Source organism: the organism of the source record quoted next, unplaced genomic scaffold (assembly GCF_019419815.1).
Source record: "Pyrus x bretschneideri cultivar Hongxiangsu unplaced genomic scaffold, Pyrus_bretschneideri_v1 Contig11, whole genome shotgun sequence".
Lineage (NCBI taxonomy): Eukaryota > Viridiplantae > Streptophyta > Magnoliopsida > Rosales > Rosaceae > Pyrus > Pyrus x bretschneideri.
Genome location: NW_025999402.1, coordinates 1181760 through 1197176, shown reverse-complemented (window position 1 = coordinate 1197176; position 15417 = coordinate 1181760). Strand labels below are relative to the sequence as shown.

The window sequence follows — 15417 nt, the reverse complement described above, 5'->3', positions numbered from 1 at the left end:
TGATCCTTAGCGAGAATATATAGTCTCTTTTTAATTTTCTTATGAATTTATGCATGCAAGTTTTGGATTGTTAATCACTGTGCTTTAAACTATCTATTTGTCTTAGTGATTCGCGACCATTAGGATATTTAGAAAAGTAATTTGATGCAATTTTGGCGGATGGCTGTCCCTAAAATTGATTAAGGCTTCTTGTGGTTAACATGTGTAGCTACTTAGGATGGACAACACGTCTTAGGAGTTATATGGTTTTTCAAAAGGTTTTCACAAAACTTAATGAGTCTTGCATGTTCACATTTGATCTGGACGCCACGGACGGGTTGCATATTAGATATATGTTCTATGTTGGGGGTTCCAAATAGGGCATACTTTAGGAAAACCTAACCTTCAAAATATGCATGTGTAGTTCATAAGGAATTGGAAGAACTACGTAGGATTGTTAGGGTGACGGAGGAACCTTAGTGCTTTTCCAAATTTGTTTCTTAAAAATATTTTCTCTTTGATTTGTTCCCTTTTAATTAGTTATTAGTTGCTTCCCTAAATTACTTTTATTAAAATTCGTTTTTATTACTTTAAAATTCAAAATCAACCTTTTCCAATCTTTGTTTTCAAATAAGGGGAAACCGGATATAAGTCCAATTTTTTGAGTCAATAGTAAGAATAGTCCAGTTTATTAAAATAAGTCCAATTTCTTAAATTTAATTATTTTATTATCAATAATTATCTCTTCAATGAAAAAATTTATTGTAAAAATCAAATTTCTTCCTAATTATCTCTGTGTTGTAGGCATAATTTACTGAACAATTATGAAGGCCATAGAGAGAAAGAAATGTGCGGCAATAGTAGAGAGAAGAGAGAGATGTGTAATTGTGGGTGTGTTCTATTCCACCCATAGTGCCTTTATTTATAGTAGTAAGGAAGGTTAATTCCTTACCCTTTAGGATTACAACATTTAATAGGTAATTTACTCCTAATAGGAATATAAGATACATTCCCATATCTACTAGGATTTACACAATCACATTCCTATTCCAATAGGACTGCAACACTCCCCCTTGAGTGTGTAAATACTCAAGTAAATGGCGCATCAGGTCTTCAGCAATGAAGCAAGTACAATTGATGAAGTCATCGGTACAATGGGCGAATGCGAGTCTCAAATCAACGGAAGAATGCATAAAAAGTAAAACTCACAAAACCTCGCTATGGTAAAACCCAAGGTGGGGAAAAACCCATAGTCTAAGGAGAAAAGTGGGAAGTTGCATTAAGTCAAAACTATACGTCTTTTGGACACAAGTAGAATAGCTCACAAGGGCATGATCAGCCCAGGATGGGTGCCTCGTTAAACCCTAGTTATGTAGCAAAAACCTAGTGGGAAAAATGCTCCTAATTGTAAGGAAAAAGAGTACATTAAGATCAAGTGAGTATACTTCTGGATACTCTCCTTGAGTTTGACATAACTTCCAAATGAGAACTACAAGCATTGCATATGATAGTTAGGCATACCAATTCCTCAGACAAGCTTCTGGAAGGTTGACTTTGGCAGTGACGTCATGTAGAGGTCGGCAAGGTTGTTTGGGATCGGCTTACATGACTTCAATCTCCTGATGCTTTGCTGATGTAGATGTAGGCGCAATATGTCTTGGCGTTGACTTCGTTGATGTATCATGGCTTGGTCGGGTTGATACATGTGGCATAATCTTCATGGATCGTTGTCAGGACTTAACGATGGATGAAAACACAGCAAGTACTTCAAAATTCTCAACAAGAACTCCTAACCCTGTCTCACTTGTGGCGTAGTGAAGTGAGATGAGTCTTGGAACGATTCGAAGATTACACAACTAAGGTCATATCGTGGACCTTCAAGATATTGCGATATCCCTAATGGTAAAGACATAACCATTTGGGGACTTTACCTTGTACGAGTTTGATAAGTAACTAGCATCAGCATAACAAACAAGGCAAGCATCATTCCAAGGATCAGAGGGTTTGGATCTGCTGAGATGCGTTGGGATTTGCCCATAGTACTTTCAGGGTACGTCTTTAATACCAATTCAGTGGTTGAGTGTAGGCGCGGTGCTGCATCTTTACCAAGATCAACAGTAAATGAGATGTCCTGTCTAAATACAATGAGCTAAGTACAGCGAAGCGCAAAGTTGAACTCATATATGGAATTTCAAATTCCATAACCTCTTCAAGGCCTCATTTGCATATAACGTATGGACGATCAAAGGTATACTCAAAGGTAACACATTCGGGGTGTAGTTCGACTGGTAGACCAAAATACCGTCAGAACAATGCTTCAACTTCAGGTTAAGGCATAAACGAGTTTTCCCAAGATCCTTTATCTCAAATTCTATCTTCAGGTGCGAGGCAGTTTTCTCAAGCTCTTCCGAAGTCTTAGTGAGATTCGTGTTAACGACATAAACTGTAACTCTAGCAATTTGGAATAAGACTTCATAGTTTAGCACGCAAGGGCATAATTCATCCCTGACTGATCAAATAATCACGTAGACGGGTATACCACATCCGTCGAATTTTTCAATCCATAAGTGAACACCTCAAAACAAGTTACGAGGGTGTTCTGTGGTTTTGGAACTATTTGAACCAGTCATTGTAATTCTTCGGGAACTTACATGTAAATCTCCGTATCTATATCCCCATGGACAAAACACTAACCACATTTCATAATGCTGCTATTAATCACAGGACATTTGAGAGAAACCTTGCACCGTAAGGCGTCCATCATATCGCATTGTTTCATTCATCTCATAACGCTTCCTTTCCTACTTGTAACACAACAAGGTTACCATAATCATATTCAAATTAACCTCAATAGAGAATAGATTATGCCCCTATTTGAAAATTTAAGTCCAGGATCATCGACCTTGCTTATTAGTTCAATTAGAAGATCTTCATGTTCTTCTTATTTGTTTAGAACTGAGATTTTGTTACAACAAGCATCGGTACATCCTAGCTTGATGTCAGGGGATGAAAGGTTGGTTGATGAACTATTATCAGAAAAGGATAATTCCAAATCATCTTCTGATTGACTATTGTCTGTGTTCCTAAGTTCTAAGACTTGAATTAGCTGAAGTTTCTTTTCCTCAGAGATCTTCAATTGGTTAATAGTTTTCTTGACACGACAATCATTGGCGTAATGGCCATATTTGCCACACTTGTAGCAATTGCCTTTTTGTTTTGGATTTTTAGAGTGGATTTTCCTGAAGGGTTTCCTTTTCCACTTATTGGTTTTGGGTTTTTCATAAAACTGATTAGTTTCAAAATGTTTATTTTTGGATTTATATTTATTGTATTTGGGGTATTGTCTACCTGAGTACTTATTGGAGTACTTATGATAGACTTGACATTTAGCAATAGGAGGTAATCCATATTTTTCACAGAATGTTCCGAGCTCATACTTGGCTATGGATTTGTCTTTGTTAACTTGTTTTGAAAATTTCATATCAATACACATTTTCAATCCTTCCTTCTGGATAATATTAATAGTATTTCCATAAGTAAGGGTATGATATGGTATGATACCTTCTTCATTTACTAAGACACTTCTAATTTTGCGTGCAAAAAGATTTGGTAAACCATTTATAAATTGTTCTTTCCAAAACGGTTGGGTACTGTTTTCTCTGTGCATGACTCTTGATTAAAACATCTTTATACCATTTGAAGTCACTTAAGGTTAGACACCTTAAATTACTTAGTTGGTCGTGAATCCTAGAGGTGACATTACTAGGTGTTCCTATGAAATGTTCGATGATTGTGAAAAGCAATTTATTGACTGCATCTGGGACTCCTTGTCCAATATGCTCGTCAAAGATTGGTATTCCTTCTTCATCTTTCTTAACAACGTTTTTTATTTCATTTCTGGATTGCTCTGTGAGATGTTTCTTCCACCAAGAATGAAGCATTCCTGTAAATCCAGTGACCAAAAGGTTGACAACTTGTGATTGGTTGAGATTATGATTGGTAATTTAACTATTAGCAACCATAGAGATATGTTGGAGTTTGTTGAGAAGTTCTTGTTCTAACAAACCATCTATATTCCATTCATAGAGTTTATCAGAAGAGACTGAGAATTGATTTTGAATATTTATTTCCTCACACTGGATATCCGGAGGTGTTGGCCTGGGATACCAATTTTTGGTAAGAGACGTTGGGTTGACTCGCCTATTGGTGATTCTTTTGAGTTCAAGGTTTCGAAAAGCTTGTTCAACTTTTTGAATGGAATCCGAATCATCATCTGATTCAGAGGAAGATGAAGATATTTCTGATTGAGAAGGATATTTTAAGACATGAACTGTCTTTTCCTGTTTTAATTCTGTTAGCATTTGATCAATTTTTTGGCTTATGGAGATTGTTTTCAAGGCTATGGCCTTTGAAGAAGATTTTGAAAAGTTAACCAAGGGTTTTTCCCTAATTAACGATTTTGGTTGAGAGAGTTTGTCAATTTTTGTTTCAATTTTGTCAAGTTGTTTACCAATAGTGTGAAGACTCTCATTGGTAAAATTATTTTGTTCAATGATGGGTTTTACTCCTGCATCTTCCTTTGGAAGTTTAAAAGGAGTAGCTGGAATTTGAGTATTCGCAGTGGTGATAAGAATTGTTTCTTGTGGAGGATGACTAGAGGAGACAACAGTTTTGTCTTCCTTAAGCCAATTTTCTTTGGTTAGTACCTCTGGTTTCTTTTCAGACTTATAGTACTTGTCAACATAATCGAAGAAAAATACTTCAAATATGTGTGTTTCCATAAAAATTTTCCATTTTTTATGAATTTCTAATTTTTCTTCTTGGGTATATTTGTTTCTAAAAATACTTCTTCTTGGAATGTTTTCTTCAGCTTCAATATCAGCATTGAGCTTTTTCCGATTTGGTTTAAAGGGTTTGTTTAAAACTAAGAGTTGGTGATTAATCTGACGTGCATCAAAATCAGATTATGTAGGAGAAGTTTGTTATCCTTGATCTTGGGGTTGGTAAATGGGATGTGTAACCTGACAGGTTGTTTCGACAGACTTTAGCTTGATGTTAATCAAATCATTGATTAATTCTTGCTGAGTGACAGATGAACTGGAGGCTACATCCTTTAATTTCCTATTAGCTATTAAATTGATTAACTCTTGATCTTGACCTATCCTATCGATTGGTATGGATCCAGAAAAAGAATTCCTACTAGGAGCAAATAATTTATGGCAGTGGGTGGACTCACAAGATCTTCTGGTTAGACGATCAAAATTAATTTTAATAGTTCCATCAAAATATTGTTCTATGTTGTCTAAATTAACTAGACTGTTTTGGATGGCAACTAGTTTGCTTTCATTAATCAAACACCAATTTGAAGGTAGACTAATATCTAACCACCTAATGGTTCTGGGAACTTTGATGTTTGCATTTTATTGGTTGGTTTGGATTAGAAGAGTGTGGTCTCTAGGACTCTTAGTTAGGGCTTAAAAATTCATGTTTGTACCAGTGACTTTATAATATACTCTGTATATTAGGGCCAATGGTTGCGTTCCTTCAAGAACTTGATATCCCGAAGTCTTGATATTTAGAGTGAGTGCTTTCAGCATATGGGGAACTGAAAGACTTATGGTAAGATCTGGAAAACAATCAAAATGGATAGGTTCATTGTATAAGCTTGACTCGATCATTCCATGTATACTATCACTAAAATTAGTGATTCTAGCATCTCGGGGACATAACAAAATATAGGTGTTAAGACCTCTACGTGTTAAGGGTTTTACGGCTATTTGAACTAAGCCAATATGAATGTAGTTATGACCATATTTTTTGTGTGCCTTAATTTGTTCAGAAGAGAACAATTGACAAGTTTCATGTTCTTTACTAAGAGCATAAGCTTTTTCAACTGTTTTGACATGATGTTCACTTCTAAAAGAGGTTACTGACCATTTTTTTTTGTAAATATTTTTACTCGAAACCTTGGGCATTTTCCAATCTCCAAAGTCAACACTATCATTTGTTTGAAAATCAAGTTTTTGTTCTTCATTAACAATATCTGGAATTGTTCCTAGATTGGATCTAGAGCTAGTGCTAGCCATTGAATTAAATCTAAATAATCTACTCATGAAGTTCACAAGACAATCAATCAAAATACAGAAAACTTATATTGATTCACCTTCCTCGCGTATTCGCTAAACTCCTTCCCCGCTTAGGCGCTCCGTTCATGCCTCTCCTGAGACTTATTGTTTGGACGACGTCTTACTGTTTGGTTGGGGAGTTAAAACAAACAACTTAGAGGACCGACATATAAGATAAACTGTAAATTGAAAAATTGAATATGAACCTGACTTGCAGATTATGAAGATGCTAATGCAATTACCACTCACTTGGCTCTGATACCAAATGGGGGCAGAAGCTATTCTCTATTGAGGTTAATCTAAATATGATTATAATACAGGCAATCACTATCACAATTATTGTTATCTTCAGAGCTACTAGATGGAAGAGGAATAAGATGAGGAGTATAAACATCTGGGCTAAATATGCCATGATACCAATTATGATAAACAAATAAGAAAAATTGAACAAATGACTGATCGGTATTTACCTTGTACTTTGCCATGAACAACGGTAGAAGGGAAATTCTGTCGTCGAACCGGCTTCGATCAAATCTTTTTTGGAAACCAGATGATAAAACTTGCATGAGATCTTCAGGCAGTAAACTGGCTGTTGGACCATGAGTTGACCATCATTTAGGAAACCATGCTGGGAAGTTTAACCTTAAATTTTTATCAAATGTGATGAACCAAGAGTGACTAAAGTCAGATGTTTGGTGTAGAAATATGTTGGTTCAGGCTTAGATGTAGTCAAAGTAATTGTAATGGTTGTTGGGAATGAGAACATGTTGGGTATGAAATGGTTTGGTTTGATAAAGGGGGATTCCCCATTCTTGTTCGGAAAGAAATCTTCCAATGTGGAGGGAATGGTAAGGTATTTTGTTTTCGTGGGTGGTACTGAAAATGGGTTTGATAGCAATGCTTTCTGTCTCACTGAGAATTACTTGGTAATATTTGAGTGTTTTGAAAGATTCAATTGGTAAGTGATGGAAATTTGGGGGTAAAAGTGTTTTGGCTATTTTTTTCTGGTGGTTGTTTTTTATCAATATAATGTGGATGCTGAAAAGGTATTCCATTGAGTTTTTCTTGACATATGGGGATGTTTTAGCAAAGCTAGGTGTTCTGGGTGTTGAAGGTGATGGCATGGATGAATATGGATCATATGGATTGGCTAAAGCCTTTTGTAGTATAATATTTCCATAAGTAAGTTTATGATATGGTATGATACTTTCTTCGTTAACTAAGACACTTCTAATTTTGGGCGCAAAAAGATTTTTTAAACCATTTATAAATTTTTCTTTCCAAAACGGTTGGTTACTGTCTTATCTGAGCATGACTCTTGACATAAAAACATCTTTATACCATCTAAAGTCACTTAAGGTTAGACACCTTAAATTACTTAGTTGGTCGTGAATCCTAGAGGTGACATTACTAGGTGTTCCTATGAAATGTTCGATGATTGTGAAAAGCAATGTATTAGCTGCATCTGGGACTCCTTGTCCAATATGCTCGTCAAAGATTGATATTCCTTCTTCATCTTTCTTAACAGTGTTTTTTATTTCATTTCTGGATTGCTCTGTGAGATGTTTCTCCCACCAGGAATGAAGCATTCCTGTAAATCCAGTGACCAAAAGGTCGACAACTTGTGATTGGCTAAGATTATGATTGGTAATATAACTATTAGCAACTATAGAGATATGTTGGAGTTTGTTGGGAAGTTCTTGTTCTGACAAACCATCTATATTTCATTCATAGAGTTTATCAGAAAAGACTGAGAATTGATTTTGAATATTTCTTTCCTCAAATTGGATATCCTAAGGTGTTGGCCTGGGATACCAATTTTTGGTAAGAGATGTTGGGTTGACTCGCCTATTGGTGATTCTTTTGAGTTTAAGGTTTTGAAAAGCTTGTTCAACTTTTTGAATAGAATCCGAATCATCATCTGATTCAGAGGAAGATGAAGACATTTCTGATTGAGAAGGATATTTTAAGACATGAACTGTCTTTTCCTGTTTTAATTCTGTTAGCATTTGATCAATTTTGTGTGTGTGTGTGTGTCTATATATATATATATATATATATATATATATATATTAATTTGGTCCTCACACATTTAGGCAAATGACATTCACCTAATGTTGGTCGAAGTCTATGTATCTAAGCATGCTTGTGCCATTCTTAATTCAAGTGGTTGTTTGTAACCACCTATGGATTTTTGTGGACTGTAAACCAGTATAGTTGCACATTGCATGCTGTGATGAGCAGGAAGTTTTGGGTCTTCTCATCACGTTGCGTTTAAAATATCCTATGAAAAATGTTACCCTAAGAAGCCTAAAGTTTGTGACCATAAGCCAATGTCTTTTAGGCCAACTTCAACTGAAATGGTTAAATATAGTCACGTCTAGAATTAGTCTTGCGAAAAATTATTTTTAAGTTATCAGTGTCGTGCCATACTCCTATATCATCTTCAACCGAATATGCTAAATATAGCCCCTAAATAGTTTATTATTTTAAGTTTATACATTAAATTTATTAGTTAATTAAATTAAATTATAATCTCTTAGTGTATATAATATCGTTTGTTAAAAAAGAAAAATAATTAAATCACCATTAGATGTTCTATAATTATTGCAATTGAGAAGCCGGCCCCAAAAAATAAAAGGCTAAAAGGGAGGCTACATTTGACCAGCCCGATGCTCATTTGGCCAAATAAGAGTCTGTGGGCTCCACAAAATTATAGTCTAACCATCGGTTGAAGATGAGTTTTGGGGCCAATCAAACTATTTTTTTGTTTTTTTTGTTTTTGAACCTTTTGCCCTCTCTATTGGAGATGGTCTAAAATCACCTCCAACCCCTTGGTGTTAAAGCTTGGAAATTTAAGCCAAAAAATCTTAAACCATAACTCGGAAATTGTTTTTCTTTTCCAATGGTTATGACTTAAAATTTTAGTCCAAGATTATTAAACAATGATTTTAGTATATATTTTTTTTCCGGAAACTTTGTTTAAAACAAAATTTACGTAGGTTATCCTAATATATTTTTACTAACATTTTATTCTAAAAATATTTAAATTCGGATAAGTATTTCAAAATCATACAAATACATATTTATAGAGTTTTAAGCGAATTTTTTATTTACATATTTTAAAAAAAAAATTTAGATGTTAGATTTAATTTTGGATTGTTAAATCTTTTTTTTTTTTCACAATTATATTTGATCTCAGTTGATCACAACAGTTGCATTATAAATGAAAAAAAATTAAAATTTAACAGTTTGGTGGTTCCAGAATAATTCATGATATGCTTAAATTTTAGAGGGAATATAGCTAAAAGATATATTTTCTCTCGAAACTTATTTTAACTCAATGATTAGAGATAATTTGGAGGGTTTTAAACCTTATATTTTAAGTCTATTCTATGGGTTGAAGAACAGTTAGCAAGGGTTTTACCTCTGTTCCCAAACCCATGTAGCACAGATGTACATTGTCCGTCTGGATCAGTTGGATTGGGGTGGGTAGGTTTGCAGACCCAGATAGGGGTTGGAGGGTAGGGAGAGTGATTTCAGGGATTGGAAATCCCATCCCTTGATTTCCCCGTCATCTCTGTTTTCCCCTCATCTTTCTAACCCCTTCTCTTTCATTCTCTTTCAGACTCTCGCTTTCTCCCAACTCTCCATCTCTCTCAACCCTCACCTTTTTCAATTTTTATTCTAAAGGACCTCCCCCTGAGAACAAATGTCAACTTACAGAACATGGCCAATTCGACCATCCGATAAAACCATAGGCACCATGTGCCTGCTGGCATTGGCCCTCCACCATATATCATTGGCTGTTCAGGTACAAAACCCGTTAGACGAAATTAGATTACCAAGACATAAGAGGACCAATGTAAATTCAGTGATGTACCCGCTGAAAGCCTTCAGCAACACCATATCCAGCCCCCACAGAGCCATATGGATATGGATTTCCGCCAAAACCACCACCATACCGTGGGTGTGCAAGGTGGTTTGCATGAGGCCCGGCATTGTACGAATAAGCCCCATCAGGTTTCTTCTCAGTCCGAGGCTTCGCAAGGACAACTTCGAGTGGATGACCTATAAAACCCAGAGGCCGAGAGGCCTGAGTCCACATCGCAACTCGCCACTCCGCCGCCGTCGACTGAGAGAACATCATCGATCCCGACTTTTGGATTGATTTCCTTGCCACCTCCGTTCACAGTGTAGGGAGCGACGGCTATCCCACCGCCGAGGCCTATCTCTTCAAAGTCGGTATGTGATAATCTCCAATACCTTCTGTGCGATTCTCCGATTTGAATCTCGGATGCCTCCTCAGGCAGAGCAGATTTGTGGGTTTTTGGTTTTCAGGGTTTATGGGTTACGGAGATGAAAACCCATTTAATTATTTTATTATTATTTTGTTTTAATGCTGAAATCTGGGAAGGCTCTGCTGGAGGTGGAGGTGAGAAGTTTAATTTTATTTAATTTAATTCATAATTTATTTTTTACTTTATTTTTTATTTTTTACAGTTCATTTGGATAGAGTAGATAGAGAGATTGTCGGATTTGTCATCTGGGTTTGGAGAGTAACAGCCACGAATTCGGGGCTCCGATTGAATTGGGTTGTTCTTACAAGGATGATTTGGCTGCCGCCCACAAGAACTGTGCTGGTTCAAGATTAAGGGCAACAAGTGAGTAAATTTCTGTGTCTTTTTTATATATTATATTTCGAGTCCTTTGGTAAATTGTTAGCTAACACGCTTAGACAGAAGAAAAAATTGAAGACAGGAATTGTTAGCTAACACGCTTAGGCAGAAGGAAAAATCGAAGGCAGGACCTCGGTTTTTAGTTTCTTGCATTAGGCAATGTTTATATCTGTGATTTGATAAAGCATACAAATATAATTGTTCAGTCTGCGATATCGCCAGCAGAGCCTACGTATAGTCTTCCACAACCCAAGTTAGAACATCTGTGTATGATCAAATATTGAACTATAAACTACTAATTGTCAGAACCATATACGATTTATACGGAAAGGTGAGCCTTGCTGCATTTTGTTGTAGTTTCTGTGAGTTTAAGTCCTATGCTTTTCTATGACCCTATGCTGATTAAGTTTCACAGCATCAGATGTCATTCACTTATTAAACGGTACGACAGAAATCTCCTCATGGTCTGCAGGAAAGGAAATCTTTTATGGCTCTAAAGCTGTTTCATGAAATGAAAATTCAGAAATGTAGACCCAACATATGCATGTATTCGGCTTTGGTAAATGCATTTGCAAGGGAAGGACTTTGTGAGAAAGCGGAGGAAAATTTTTAGCAGATGCAAGAAGCAGGGCACGAGCCTGATGTGTATGCGTACTATGCCCTTATGGAAGCTTATAGTTTAGTCTCTGATGGATTCTGTAGTTTAATTTGAGCGGTTTGATCAAGTATAAATGTACAAAACTTCCATTGTATGATATGCAGCGCTATATATCCGAACTTCTATAAGATTTTGCTCCCCAACAGTTGTGCAGGGTTTCCTTATGGGGCTGCGGAATTTTTTTTCTCTAATGCAGCACATAGGATGTGAACGCGATAGAGCTTCATATAGTATCATGGTAGATGCATATGGGAGACCTGGTCTTCATGAAGGTAAACGTTAAACACCTCGTACTTTTCACTCATTTCCCTTGAATAATTTGATCTTTACTCAGTTCACTTGAAGATGAGATGAAATTGTTTCAGGGAACCATTGTGATTGCAATTGAATTGTATGAGTTGATAATATTCTTAAATCATTCATTGAGTAAGGTTTTAATCTTCTGGTTTCATAAAGGTTGAAGCTCTTGCAGATTTTATGTAGACCCATCTGCTCAAAACTAATGTATTTATGATGTTCCTTTTATTTGTATGTTCACTTGCCGATTGGAACTGATTTACATAAACACCCATCTTTGATTTGTTCATTTTCTCATGAACTCTTTTCTATATGTGATCATTGAGGTGGTATGTGCTTTAGTTGGCTTTTTGTTTTATGAATTTTATAAAATTAAAAAAAAGCTGCTGTGTACTGAGTTTTATTGGGGTAAATTTATGGATACCTGATTTTTTTTCTCTCTCTCATATAATGAAGAAAACTTCATTTTCAACATTGCTTTTGTTTTTAATGATGTTTTCTTGCTTAGTGGTTACTTATCTCCTTGGATCAATTGTATTTGTCTAATAGAGGAGGTATCATGCAATTTCGTATTGTTTGTTTTGTCTTGATATCTTCTTGCTGGTGTGAACTTTATGCCAATCCAACGATCTCTATATTTTCTTTGATGATTTTGGTGCACGGGTGGAAGGTGAGAGAGAGAACTGCAAATCTTTTTCTGGAATATTGAGGGTGGAAGTTCCTTGAACTGATAATCTGGCCTTTCCCAACTCAAAACAAGTTCTATTATTGTGCTGCACCGGAGTGATGGCAACCATGTTACATTCCGAGTCCAGACGGTTATATGCTTGGTGGTGGGATAGTCACATTTCAAAGAATTCAAAACGGCTTCAGGAGAATCTTACAGGTCTTGATTTTTTTCCGTTAAATTTATTTGTTTAGTAGGACAAAACAAAGGACAGTATAAGACTCTCATGTCCTGTTACTTTTCTTTAAAACTATGATCAATAACATCCACGTTCCCATTTGAACATGAAACTATCTCAAGTTTTGTGATCTATGATATTAGCATGATATAATGTCAAGCATGTGAAAATGTTTTAAAAGAAATTTTCAGGTCACCGATAAAGAAAAGAACGTTCTTGGAATTTTCTCAGTTTGATTTCTCTCTTTCTCCACAATATGTGCAATTCAGTCTGTTTACCGATTATGTTTGGGCGAGAGTAGTACTAGAACGAGTGACCTCCTGGGAAGTCCTCGTGTTGCATCCTCCCACAGCCGACCACACTTAGTAGGAAAAGGCTTTGTTGTTGTTTCTTCATTCTCGTTGATTCCCCTCTCTCTTCAGTCTAATGTTTTTGCATGTACATCATCTTTTGTATGTGGATTGTATCGATCTAATCTTTTCATGAAAATAGCATAATATTTTGTAATACAATCTTTCATACATTTCAAACATAATTTTTCATATGATTTTTAACCCCGCAACAAAGTGCGGGCAAAATTTTGTAGTTGGTTCTATAATGAAGTGAGATTTACAAGGTAGCAGCTGGGATTGCATGGGAATGGGCAATCAATTTGCATTTTACAAGCAATTGTCTTGCTTGTAGGTATATTATGTTTTTTTTTCTACCTTTTAGTTAGGTTTCATATCTCACTTATAGGTATAATATACATTGATATATTTGCTACTTAAGTTAGGGTAGAATGTTTTGTAGATATATTTATGTTAGTATATATTTTGGAGTTGGAAAATGCATAATATTAAAAGATTTTAATTGATTTTTAATATTTTTAGAAAATATAAAATGAGTATAAAAGAAATAAAAACATCTGATTAGATAATTGGACTCACTCTTAAAAACACTCTATGTTTTTGGACCTGGATTTAAAGGCCCTTTCAAATAATTAGCTAAGAATTAGTTTAAATACATATTATTCATTCAATCTCTGTGGAAAACAACCTTGCTTAAGCCGTTAATACTACAACAACCTTGTTCTCTTGCAAGTATTTTGTGTGTTTTTATCTCTACTGTTGCAGGTGGTAAATTCCATATCAGTTCTCTTTGATGAGGTGATGTCTCCAATTTCCTTTCCCAAATTTGTTTATTTAGATATTCAATTTTTACAAGAAGTGAAATAATTTTAATCACGTATAATTGTGGACCTTTTTTTTATAAGTAGACATATTTTGTTCTATGTTAAGACTTTTTATTTGAAAACTACATGGATTTATATGAGATCAAAGTGGGAATTTCATGGATGGTGTTGTAGGAATGGCAATCCTCGGCTTTCATGTTTTGGATTGATAAAAAACGGAAGGAATGGAAAAAGTTACAACACTAATCTTGCTCACACGTCCTGAATATCTAAGAAATGGTAATTGCGTATTTTCCTTATTCATAATTATTATTTATTATACCAATTTGTATACACCTTGTTGAGGGATTATTTATTATACCATTTTTTATACACCTTGCTGAGGGATAAACTGAATTCTGACCAAGTCAATTATTAAAGTTATATTAATAAAGAGTTATATTGTATAATCTGCTGAATATTGCTACAATACCCTCATCCTGCGAGATTAAGAATACTTGAGAATGATGAGTTGAGATCCATGTACCAATTATTGCTATCATGTGCTTTACACCAAGACTTAAGTCTCAATGCAATTTTGAAGTTTGCAAAATGAACTCTATGCACTGCAAATCCATCACTAAGACTAAATTCTCAGTTTAATTAATAATGTGACTAGAAACTATTTTGTTCAGCTTTAGAACTGTCCTTTTGGATCTTCTCAGTGAAAAACACCTTTCTTGATCATGTTATCTACTACATTTTTCAATCTCGATATCCCCTTAGTTTTGGTCTTTCTTTTGTTTTTCTGCTGCTTTCGTGCTCAATTATTGCTCTTTGAATTGTTTTGAGGATACCCAATTGCCCAAATTGTTCAAATTTGGTACTTCAGTGAGCTCTTAGGTGCATTTTTTGTTTAGTTCTTCTTTGAAATGAATATAATTTGTAAGAAGTATGTTGGCATAACCAAATTTTTATATTCATTTCTTTCATAATTGTAAAGGAGAGAGAGGTCTGTTGTATTTGGTGTGAAGTTGATTTTTTGTATTTAAATTATCTAGATGAGCAATCGGGTTTTTTTTTGTGCTGTCAGCGAGTATTTTTGCATTGTGTGGTTAGTATTTATGTAGAATACTATTTACAATGTGTGCATTTAGTATTGTTAGTATATGTTATAAATAAATAGATGGCACGAATGTTATATGTATATGTTATAAATTTATATTTACATTATCTAGATGAGGCTGAACCAAAGTGTAAGGTAAAACGTTGGCTTCACTAGAAGAAAGAAAAAAAAAATCTGCAAAAGGAGCAATTGAAGTGATGGAAATTGGGGACAAAATGAGAAATTGGGTGCTTTTTATCACAATGGACAAGTTGTTACAAGGTAATCACACTGGTAATATAAATTGAATTTTTATTTTAGAATTAGCATTTTTCTTGAGGTTCAACTGCTTGGAAAGGTATTTTGAAATTTTATTTTAGATTTAGTGTTCTTTTTTATTTAGAACAAAAGGTCAATAATTTCCTTCTTACATTCCACGTGTATGTAAATATAGTATTGCCTATTGTTAATAAACAATGAGACATCAATCACATGTGTGTACATAGTACATTTCCA

At 34.9% G+C, this 15417-nt stretch overlaps 2 long non-coding RNA genes across 3 annotated transcripts; both read left to right on the top strand.

Annotated features, from left to right (window-relative positions):
• Window positions 1–9775: 9775 nt before the first annotated feature.
• LOC125472395 lies at window positions 9776–11584 on the top strand. 2 transcript variants are annotated; one of them, XR_007254352.1, is made up of 3 exons: window positions 9877–10349; window positions 10608–10768; window positions 11256–11584. It is a non-coding gene; the product is annotated as an uncharacterized LOC125472395 (long non-coding RNA). The 2 variants fall into 2 exon arrangements; XR_007254350.1 differs by having other exon boundaries at window positions 9776–10349; window positions 10608–11584.
• Window positions 11585–12406: 822 nt separating this feature from the next.
• On the top strand, window positions 12407–15084 carry LOC103931048. The gene is made up of 3 exons (XR_007254355.1): window positions 12407–12624; window positions 13992–14096; window positions 15035–15084. It is a non-coding gene; the product is annotated as an uncharacterized LOC103931048 (long non-coding RNA).
• Window positions 15085–15417: the final 333 nt, after the last annotated feature.